This window comes from Coenobita brevimanus, chromosome 98 (genome assembly GCF_032717465.1).
Source record: "Coenobita brevimanus isolate Jiangsu-jjx chromosome 98, ASM3271746v2, whole genome shotgun sequence".
NCBI lineage: Eukaryota > Metazoa > Arthropoda > Malacostraca > Decapoda > Coenobitidae > Coenobita > Coenobita brevimanus.
The window spans coordinates 35,118,748-35,131,397 of NC_137051.1; positions in this window are offsets into that span (position 1 = coordinate 35,118,748).

The following is a 12,650-nucleotide window of genomic DNA, read 5'->3' on the forward strand; positions in this document are numbered from 1 at the left end:
GACAAATGCCCCTATGATTACCACACACTTCTTTTTCCCCTTTTCCTTTGTACAAGGGAATAATTATACCTGACTTCCAATCCTCCGGGACTCTACCTTCCTCCCAGGCTAATCCGCACATCTTCCACATCCATTCTACTGCTATCTCTCCCCCATGCTTCAGCATTTCACCACACACTCCATCAATTCCTGGGGCTTTCCCAGATTTAACTTTCTTCATTGCTTCCACAACTTCTATCCTACTGATTTCTTCCTGTCTTCTCACCTCCCTCTTTCTCCCAGCCATTCCCCAGCCACTTATACTCGCATTACTTCCATCCTCTACGTTCAACAATTCCTTAAAGTGTTCTCTCCATCTGCTCACTTTTTCTCCCTTCTCCACTAGTAATCTACCATTTTTATCTTTCACTCCCCTGCTAACTTCACTTCCACCCTGTCTTATTCTTTTCACCTCTTTCCAGAACATTTTCTTACAGTCCCTCCACTTTACACTCAAATTCCTTCCAAATTCCTCATCCACTCTCTTCTTACTCTCTCTTACTAATCTTTTCACCTCTCTCTTCCTCTCTACATATAACTCTCTCTTCCGCCTCTCAACTTCTTCCACGCCCCTATTTCTCATCCATTCATTGTATGCTTTCTTCTTTTGTGCCACAGCCTGTTTCACCTCTTCAGTCCACCACGCTGTTCCTTGCACCCCCCTCCGTCTTCTCTTCCTTCCACACACCACATCACATGCTGCACATATTTCTTCTGTAAATATGCTACACACACCTTCCACGTCTCCCATCTGCTCCAATTCATATTTGCCCAATCGTTCCTCCACTTCTCTCTTATACTCTGCCTTTTTCTCATCCTCTTGTAACTTTTCCACTCTCCTTGCAACTACTCCTTCCTCTCGTCTTTCCCTTCTTCTATTTCTCCACTCTAACTGGACCTTGATTCTGGCCACCACCAAGTAGTGGTCAGAGAGTCCACTCCCCCAACCTCTATAAACTCTTGCATCCATTATACATCTTCGCATCCTTTCATCCACACACACATAATCAATCATTGCCTTCCTTTCATTCAGTTCACCACCCACCCTTCTCATCACTCGCCATGTATACCTGTGGATCATTTTATGCCTGAAGAGGGTATTGGCTACCACCATCCCCCTCCCAGCACAAATGTCCACTAACGCACTCCCATTCTCATCTATCTCAGCAGGCACACCCCACTCACCAACTATTCCATCCACCTTCGCATTCCCAACTTTACCATTCATATCACCAATCAAAAACACTCTCTCATTCCTTCCAAACTTTTCCATGCACACATCTACATTTGTCCAGAACTCTTCTCTCACTCTTCTAGCACGATCTTGCGTTGGCGCATACACACACACAATCGCCCACATTTGTATTCCAATTTTCAACTTCACCCACACAATCCTTGACCCAACTGATCCATACTGTCTTATGCTCTTCTTCCATCTTTTACTCACAACTATACATACTCCTTCCTTCGCCCTCTCATTCTCACCTACTCCTGCACATATACCCCATCCATACTCCCATTCTCTCACACTTTCTCCTCTCCATTTTGTTTCATTTATTCCACATACATCCACTTTCGCACCCTCAAGCACCTGGACAATCTCTCTCTCTTTCACCTCATCATTCGCTCCTCTTACATTCCAAGTACCCATTACCAAGTCCTTTGTCCGGTCCTGAGTCGTCATCGTTTGGTCAGTCCTTGTCCGAGGCTTATTGTTTGTTTTTTTAGTTAGTTGTTTTTCGGTGAGGGGCACTAACCCTCCGCCAACCCTTTTAGTCGCCTTTTACGACAAGCAGGGATACTGGGGGAGTATTCTTGAAAAAAAAAACCTACCCCCAGGGGGGTATATGGTGTGTTTTTTTTTTGTGTGTGTTTTTTTAAATATTTGTAAACAGGGGGCTCCATTATTGCACTTCATACTATATGTATCTTACATTATACATAATAAAAAGTGTTTTAATTTAACTGATGAGTGTTATTTTGCTAACCTGTATCATATTTTAATGGATGTCTCCTGTGTGATGTACGGTATAGAAAGATATGCATTATGATTGTACCTAACACCTTCCCCATCACATGGTAGTGTGATGATTACCAAACACACCATGATTACCTACCACTCTTAAGGCACCATTCTGTTTTGGCCCAAGTTTTAGCTATGGCATATTTTTGTTTGTACTGTATGCTGTGAGGTAGGTTATAATCACTAGGGGATGTGGGGGGCAAAACCCATGATTAGGCTTCAATATCTTCAGTTAGGCTTCCACTGTTATTTATGGTGTTTAAATTGTATACATTTGAGTTTGTTAGGTGCTGATGTCCTGAACTGTCATCGGGACTGGCAATAAACATGCTGTCAGGGGCGTTAAGGCAACTTTCTTTAATATCACAAAGCAGATATAGTGTGTTTGTTCTCTTCAATATTTTTGGTTCAAAAATCAAACATTAAAATCACATATGATGTATCTACCACCAAAATTATTTTCCTTAAGAACATGGGGTCTACAAGAAAACAGCTCAAATTGCTGCATCACTCTCATCTTGTTTTACATTTTTTTTTATCCCACACATTTTAAAAGGCTCTAGACATGTTTGTATGTGTTAACTTTGTTTACCTGATGGCAGCTTTCTATGCAATACGATGTCTGGCAACATACTGTACTAAAATTATTTTTCTGAGGATTGTTACATGGCAGCACACTAAGTAAATACTGTATACACTTTAAACGGTAGAAACACTTTCCCAAATCAGTTCTTCTTCTTCATGATAGTCTGTTATATTAATTCTGATTATTTCTAGGGTGGCAAATAAGCATTTCTCGTTAAAGCTGTTTCCCCGCTGTTTTAAGCTATGATCTGCTCTCAATTCCTGTTTGATCTGTCAGCATAATGGCGGAAGGGACTGTCCTAACCTAACAGTTTAACTAAACCTAACCTAACCTAGCTTAAATGAACCTATATCTCCAGAGAGAGAGAGAGAGAGAGAGAGAGAGAGAGAGACTGATGAAGAGAGTGTATGTAAGTAAGAAGGAAGGGCGGAAAGTGAGGGGGAGGCAAAGGATGTGATGGAGGGATGGAATGGAGCAGTATATGACATGGGAATGTGAGCTGGAAACAGGGCAGTGAAATGACGGGGGACAGGGCAATATAGAGGCAATTTGTTTGTGGCCACCCCTTACGGGCTTAAGGCGTCTGGCAATAGACAGAGATAGATAATCTCCAGTTGGGAAATAGGAAACGAAATCCACCTCTGAGTAATTTTAAGGAAGATTCTTCTACTATGCCAGAAACAAACAACTGTAAGTATGGCTTAAGAATGCGATGATAACTATAGCCGTGAAATTTTTCAGCAGGAAAGCCATTTACCATCCTGAAAATAATCAGAAAAATACAGAAAACAAACTGGAGGAATATGAACTGAATTGGTAAGGTCATTCTGCTGCATAAAGTAAAGCGTACATTTACTGTATACTGTTCTAAAAATACTTTCCTAAGGATCTTTATATTGTTAAAAGGTAGTTACAATCACTGCCCCTGTGTGGCATAGATTTACCCATTATTCCACCAACTCAAGAAATTCATTCCTATCACATTCTTGTCACACATTTAGGCTTAGTACTAGATCATCTCCATCAGCTTAGAAGAGACTTAAAGGGCTGAAGGGTTAAAAATTACTGGTCAAGTTCTATGCTGGAATTCTGGCAAATATAAATAAACATTACTGAATCCACTATGTAGGAACTTCAAGCTTCTCATTTTTCAAGGAGTTATTAATATTCATGCAAATCAGCTTTCAGATACTAACTTTAAAATAAATTAATTGTGAAAAACTACAATGTAATCCCATAAATGTGGAACAAATGATGGAATGAAGAGATAATACAACTCAAAATACACGTACACCCCATCCCTCCCCAGGAAGACCTTCAGCTGTCAGGTGACTGCGGCTATGATGATAAATGTTTGGATTGATTAACATACAATGCTAAGGTTCACTTTGTGCCAGTTCACCTAAAAATAATAGTGGCGCATAATTATTATATTAATTCATAAATTTATAGGACAGATAAATTTATATACATGACCACTCCTTTCTCGCACTACCTTCCCTTTAGGCTTCAACCACATTTTATGCAGAGACGAATTACTGAAACGGCAGTCATTTACAGGGTCTGCACTTTTAATAGGAAGTTTCCATGCATATCAATGATTGCTCGCTCGTAAGTTCTTTCGCGAAGTGTAAATCCACCCTTACAAATCATCATCATCCACATGTCCTTTCCCACCCTAGGGCAGGATGAGAAGTAGCAACGTCCAGACAGCCCAGATTTGCCCAGTCCAATGGATCAAGCTTCCATTCACTCACAATTCCAGCCCCCGGAGTCCTAGCTCCATTTGATACGCCAAAAATGTTCACCACGTTCTGTAGCTTCACATAAACGTATCCGATAGAGCCAATCCGGACGCTGTCACTTTAAAAAGGGGTGCCAAATCCCTGATCGTGCGCTTCTCACAATATTCATCCATCCAGCTCGATCTCTTGTCAGTTCCCTAGCCTCATTGACTTCCAAACCTCACTTCCTCACACACTCATCTACAGGGGCGTACCCGGTGGGGGGGGGGAACCCGGGCCTGGGGCCCCCCCTTAGCTCTCTGGGTCCTTTAAAAATTTATATATATTTATTCCGATAACAGCAAAACATGAAAAATTAGCAAATCTAAACAAAGAGTAACACATGAGCCAGCAGCTCTCTGACTCTAAACCTGCATATGACCTCCCAGTAATTATCGGATTACCAGACCTCACCTCACTACGGCCCCCCCCCCTTAGAAAATTCCTGGGTGCGCCCTGAGTCATCCACCATATCCTTCCACCTTCTCCTTGGCCTACCTCGCCTCCTCCTTCCTTCAAATTCGCTCAGATATATATTTTTCACAACTCTATTGTTATCCATTCACTCCACATGACCATACCATCTCAGAACACTCTCTTTGATTCTGGTGTCCACAGACTTCATCAATCCACATCTTTCACGAATCACATTATTTCGTATCCTATCCACTCTCTGTACTCCACATACATTCCTCAGCAGTCCCATTTCCACTGCTTTCACTCTTGACTTCATTTTCATGCCACACCATAGTCTCACATCCATATGTTAAGGTTGGCACTAACACTCCTTCGTGTAAGTCTCGTGCAGCTGCAGCACTCAAGCCTCTGTTTCTTATCAAGGCCTTCATTGCACCAGCTACTTTCCCTCCTTGTGTCACTTTTTTTTTTTTTCACTTTTTTTTGCACATTTCCTCTCTTTTCTATCACTGTAGCCAGGTATTTGAACTCTCTCACCAATTCCAGACTCACTCCATTCAGTGTAACATCACACTGGGAGTCACCTCTCTCAGTAACCATCACTTTACGCTTTTCTACATTTACCACTCTCAAGACACGGCGCTTACAAACATCAGCAAAACTCTGCACTAGTCTACCCAGTTCTTGTCCGGTATTTGCACGTAGTACTGCAACATCAGCATACAACAAATTTGAGATATTCCATCCATCACCATTCATTACCAACGCCACTCTCATCTCCAATACTCATGTTTTTACTTCCCTCATCACCCCATCCATATATATATTGAACAACCATGGGGATATCACACAACCATGTTGCACGCCCACACCGATCGTGAACCATTCACTTAGATGCCCATTTACCCTTACGTATGCAGCACTACCATCATAAAAACCCTTGACGGCCCCTAGCAGTTTACCGTCTACACCGTACATGTGCAAAACCTTCCACAATCCTTCTCTGTCTACTTTGTACGTCGTATGCTTTTTCCAGACCCATGAATGCCATAAACATCTTACAGTCCTTCTCACAAGCCTTCTCCACTATCTGTCTTACTGCAAATATTTGATCCACACATCCTCTGCCACTCCTAAAGCCACCCTGTTCATCATTTACTAGGACTTCTTATATCTCTCTTACTTTCTCCATAATAATTCTTCCATATACCTTCCCTACCACACTCAATAATTATATGCCTCGATCATTCTTGCACTCACTTCGCTCACCTTTATTTTTGTACAGGGGCACAGTCACAGCGTTTTTCCACTCTGCTGGCACAGTTTCACTGATCCAAGCCTTCTTACATATCTCCAACAAGCATTTCATTCCGCTCTCTCCACTTCACTTAATCATCTCTGCATACACCTCATCAACCCCAGCTGCTTGCCCATTTTTCAGCCGCTTCACAGCGTTCTTCACCTGTGCAAGTGTCACATTTCCTGGCACTGCATTCCTTCTCTGCACATTCCCAAAACCAATCATGTTTACAGTGGCTCTGCTCTTTCTATTCCCATTCATCAGGCTTTCAAAATATTCTTTCCATCTGGCCCTTACTTCATCCCGATAATCTACCACCTACATCCTTCACACCTTCACATTTCTTTCCGCTGTCGCTTCTACATTTCTGCACCTCTTTCCAGAATAATTTCCTATTTTCAGAGTAGTTTGCATTCATTTTTCTTCCTAGATCATCATTTACCTCCTTCTTTTCCCACTTCAATAGTCTCTTTACGTACTTCTTGCTTTCAGTGTATTCATTTCTTACTTCAACTGAACCCCTGTCCTGTAACCACTCTAGCCGCTTCTTCCTCTTTTCCTCCACTGCTCTCTTAACCTCTTCATCCCACCATGCCGTATCTTTCTTCTTGTTACTCTTGTCACACCACCGCCTTAGCATTCCTAACTGGGCAATCCCTATATGCATTCCACAGGCTGTTCAGATCCATTTCATTCCAATTCACTGATTCTAACTCCTCCCCTAGTTTGGTCTTGTATTCATCTGTCATTTCTTTGATCCTCAGCTTCTCGACTTTCAATCTTTTTCCCTGACTGCTCCTCTCTCTCCTGGTTCACCTCACCCCTCTCAGCGTGATCTTGAATACCACAATCATATGATCTGACAGACCTCCACATCATCCTCTGATGGCCCTCCTATCGGCAACCATTCCCAGCATCGACCTCTCTGCGAGCAAGTAATCAATCAGGTTCCTTTCAACACAATCCCCGTTCCCTCTATACCATGTATACTTATGTGCATGTTTGTGTTTGAAATACGAGTTACAAATGCACAACCTCCTTTCCTGACACATAATCGTTCAGTCGCTTCCCATTTGCATTTTCTCCTGGTTCTCCATTACAACCCATTATGTATGTCATCCTCAGGACCAGTGCCTACTCTTCCATTCATATCACCCATTACGATCACACAGTTCCTGGGTATTTCTCCCACTGCTTCATCCAGCTCATCCCAAAATCTGTTTTTTTTTCTCTCTCTCACTCCTGTCCTCACACGGTGTATACGCTACGATCATTCACCTTCCCAACTTGTACTTGACATGCATCATACATTCGTCTGGAGCTGACACATTTGTAATCTCTCATTCCACTCTGCCACACCTCATTCATCAACAAAGCAACTCCTTCCTTGCATCTTTCTCGCCCATTCATGCCCGATCTTACACTTCATATCCTCTCACTTCTCCACTTCACACCCTTTCATCTTTGTTTCACACAATGCCACCACGGCATAGCTCGCACTCTTGTACACATTCACCACTTCCACCTTCTTGCTCTCCTCATTCACACCTCTTACATTCCACATGGCCATGCGAATCTACCCATTTGGTCGGGGCCCTGGGCAGGCATTGGGCCCTCCGAGGCTCTCCGAAACATTTGCCCTTACATAGATAATTAATATATTTCATAAAGAATTAGCTGAAAAGTCAACATAAATCACCCCAAATTAATGCAACATTACATCATTACTTTAAAATTACAATTGAATGATTGATCCAACTCGTAATCTCTATTTTCTTCGTCCCTCTAGATCGCCATACTACAGGTTAACTCACTCACTTGGTAAGATGTCTCTTTTATTTCCTGTTTGTGTACATTAAAACTGATGTGAGTACTTATACCTATTATGGGAGTTCTGAGGAATATAGATATTGGGTTATTTGTATATTTTTATGAGATTTTTGAGGACAGGATGATAGAAATTATAGGCGTATACTAGGAAGGTAAGCATCATATCATATTTGTGGTGCAAGAGAGGGACGCCTTCACACGGAAACACTGATATTTCCGGGGGATGGATTTGCCTGGTTACACAAACGTCCCATAGCCCCCACCCAGACCCTCAAAAGGAGGAGGATGAACTGCAGGACAACTTTGGCTGGCAGATCACCACAGTACTTCTGGATGACTAGTTGATATTGTCATTAATCACTTCATACAGCTCAGCATTCAAGATTAAAATAAGAAATATATCATTGAAGAGAAAGGTTAAATCTCAGGGATGATGGAGTTTAATGCATCTGACTTTTGGTTCCTTCTTCCTTGCATTAAAAAAGGATTGGCTTGATGGTGCCTTTTGACGCGTAAATGATTAACCTGCCTACACTCCTGGTGGGACACTGAATGATTTAATAACGTAGGGATGGATGAATGAATTTATGTATCTACAATGGAGTTCCTTCCTAAAAGTCACAACATATAATTCCACACTGTTTTTGCAGATATTTGTTTTATGATGTACTGTAATGTTTTTCTTTGAACCTACAGTACCTATTCGTTGCAGAGTATGACCTGGAGGTGTGGTTGCAGACACATTTATGACAGCAACACAGAACACGTCAACAGCTACCGTATACAGTATATTCTCACTGAAGATACCCAGGATGAGGCTTTTCAGTCTGTAATACTCGGCTTATATTCAACACTACCAATACTTGACTGGGTGGTTGGGTGTTCAAGGCTCACGTTATTTTCTCTTTTAAGTTAGACAGACTTCCGATTTTAAAATTTATTTCTAGCCTTCCTTAACCCCTACACAGCCAGGGCTCTCCTATGCTGGATAAAACAGATAATAATCATGCCTAATAAAGCAGCGTCTCATTTATTTATTCATATATTTATTACATGCATCTTTGCTATTTATTTATTTATTTATTTATATTATTACTTCCGTCATTATTTATTTATTTAGTAAAGCAGCGTCTTATTTATTTATATATTTATTTCATTACATCCATCTCCGTTATTTATTTATTTATATTATTGCTTCCGTCATTATTTATTTACTTTTTTATTGCCATTTGCTTTTATTCAGCATGGGATATCTAATAATGATGTGACATACAAGACGCAGGCTCTTCCATCACAGTGACGTCATTTTTAGCTAATTCTTCCTGTTATCGATCAATTTCATGCATCCTGGGGACGCAGAAGAGGGGACGCCTTCACGTGAGGGCACTGACACGACTGGGGGTGGTGTAGCTGCCCAGTTACACAAACGATCCCTGTGTCCCCTTCCCTATACCGAGAGGAGGATGGTGGACTGCACAAGAAGGGTAATTTTGGTGAGGATCCCCTGGTAATCAAAGGGTTAATGTAGACCACACCTAACTCCTCCCATCCCTCGCCACTCGCAAACTCTCCCACTATGAATAAAATCGCATGTAGACAGAAAGGGCGAAATTGGAAACAGGTCACTGCATTTCATGGATTCTTCCCAGTTCGAATTGTCTGCCTCATAATCTGAACAAAACTGAAGACAGAAGAATGTAAAATAAAGACAACAAGAATAAAAACAAGAAGAACAATCTATCTATCTATTTATTGCCGTACGGGGTGGCCACAAACAAATCGCCTCCACGTCGCCCTGTCCCCCGCCATTTCACCGAAGAACAAGAATTACAAGTATTCTCCCCAGTTCAAATTGTCTGCCTCATATTCTGAACAAAATCATAGAAAAAGAAAAAATAAATAAAAAAACAAGAAGAAAATGAGAATAAAAATAAATGATGACAAAACAAAAGGCGAGCTGAAATTACATCTATCTATCTATCTATCTATAGCCCGACGCCCTAATCCCGCAAACGGTGGCTACAGACAAAACGCCTCCAAGTCGCTCTGTCACCCACCATTTGACTGCCCTCTCCCTCCCTCGTATACGTCTCAACTCCATTCCTCTACCTCATCCTCGGTCTCCTCCTCCCTTTTCCTTCCTCCACTTCCCCTACATAATGTCGGTAATTTACACATCGGTCATAGAGTCATTTCAAGTAACTGGCATGAACGAGCTGAGATTACAAACTGCCATTATTTTTTTCTCAGTCATTAGGATCACTTCAAGTACTGTCCTCTTGTAGCGAATAAGGAAATGATTATAACTTACAAGAATTTAGTAAGATTTCAGCTCTGTTACCCTATTCAACTGGGTTAGACATAGCCTCAATGACCTCCTTTAACGGGACTGTCTTAAGCTGAGTATAAAAGCCAGGCAGCTGTAGAAATAATAATAATAATAATAATAATAATAATAATAAGGCGTCCACCAGCTGAAAGGATGAGCTCTTTTTCTAGCCAGAGTCAAAGATTTCAGTACGTTTACAGGATCCCTCTTATCTCTTGCGCAGCTGAAGGCCGTATCAACCCATCCAGTTTAGCCGAAGAGAATCGACTGAAGGAAGGATAACTTACACAATACGACACTGGAATGAAGATGGCGAGCCTCCTCATTCTTATCAGGTTTTCCAAATTGAAATATCATCTTCAAGAACCAATAAAAAATGATAAAAGAAAAGTAAAAGGGTACTGGAAGAGTTCACCGCTTCACAACAATGACGTACGGTAAATTTCATTCTTGCTGCGGCCAGACGGTGTTACTTATCTCAAGAGAGGCCCATCACAGCGAAAGGGTTAAATTTTTATCTCCATCAAATCCCTCCACTGCCAATGACATACTTAACGCTAAATAAATCAGTGAGGCCGTAGCAAGAATAAAAAGTCGTTGTTAAAAACAAAACAAAAAAAATACTTGGGTTGATTAGACTTATCCTGAGATGATGAGAGTCCATTCCTAATACGAAAAAAATAAATAAATAAATAAATTCCTGAAGATAACAAGAATGAAATAGCTGTGATTTGTGTGTGTGTGTGTGTGTGTGTGTGTGTGTGTGTGTGTGTGTGCTCTCCAGACGATTTTATTTATCTAAGGAACATTGATTTTTTTTTTTAATTAAAGAGGTCAGATGTAGCCTTCACGAACCCCTTCACTGCTAAGGGTCTGACCTGAGTTGATTTAAATTGTCTGGAGAAAAAGAAAGAAACGAAAAACGCGCTGCAAGAAACGGTAAAGGTGGTTGTGACGGTTAGGGAGGCGGTTGTGATGGACGAGGTGGCGGTTGTGATGGACGAGGTGGCGGTTGTGATGGACGAGGTGGCGGTTGTGATGGACGAGGTGGCGGTTGTGACCAATGGGAAGACGACAGGAGAAACTTGCACTCCATCAAAATAAACCTGCAATTTTATTTATGAAGGATCCTAACCACTTTTTCTGCGATAAACAAGTCTCCATAACAGTTTATACAGTTCGTCTCGTTATTCATTTTCTTACACATCAATTTTCATTATAATTTCACTGTGATACGTTCGGTTGCTGGATAAGTGAAGATAAATGCATAATCAAACGAACATACAGACAACGTACGTTCAGGAGAGTTTATAGATATGAGACCTGTGCACAAATTCTCCTTGAATCGCTCTTTCGTTGCAACTGGAGATTTCGCATGGCACCTCCTCTTTGCTCATTTATTTTACATGCTGCATCTGACATTCTCTTGTAAGCTTTTTACATCTTTACCAACGACGTAGCTACATCGACATTTTCTTTTCTTTTTTCTTTTTTCCTTTAAGGTGCTTTGTAATCGTTACCCCATCAGGAGCGTAGAGACCCGGGGCTCGATATCCAGTTTAGATTATTTAAGGCAAGAATTACCAGTCCCTCATCCCTGAGTGGCATTAAAAAATAAACAACCATTAATATTCTCGAGGATATTAAGGCACCAAAACAGCAGTGTGGTCCGAATACAAAAAGAGAAAGAAAAGAAAAGAAGAAGGAAAGTGCGGTTCAGATCTTAAGTATCTTTTTCCTTTTCCTTCGTTTATTATTATTATTATTATTATTATTATTATTATTATTACTATTATTATTCTTTTCTTCTTCTTCTTCTTCTTCTACTTCTTCTTCTTATCATTATTATTATTATTATTATTATTACTATTATTATTATTATTATTATTATTATTATTATTACTATTACCAGTCCCCGACCCGGAGGGGTTCGGGGACGGGTATTGTTTTCACTCGGTTTGTCTGTCTGTCTGTTAACAACTTTACGCGAAAACTACCAGTGCAATTTTAACTAAAACTAGAGGGATGATGGACTGAGACCTTCTGATCACCTGATAAAAATTTGGGCCAAATTGGGCCAAGGCCCAGGCTGTAGGCCCCCAAAATGTAAAAGATTTATTTATTTTTTTTTTTTGCCGTAATTCCTTTCAAATTCGCCATATCGATATGAACCAAAACCTAAAGGTGCATCTTTCAAATCTGCATCCTATAACATGCCTCATTACATCAGGGGGTCACCCCCCAGTTAGCGGTAGGGGGGTCAGTGTCAGGTGGATTGGGCCTAAAAATTTATATGGGCATAAAATCGTCAATTTTCACCCGATTTACTCCAAATTTGATAT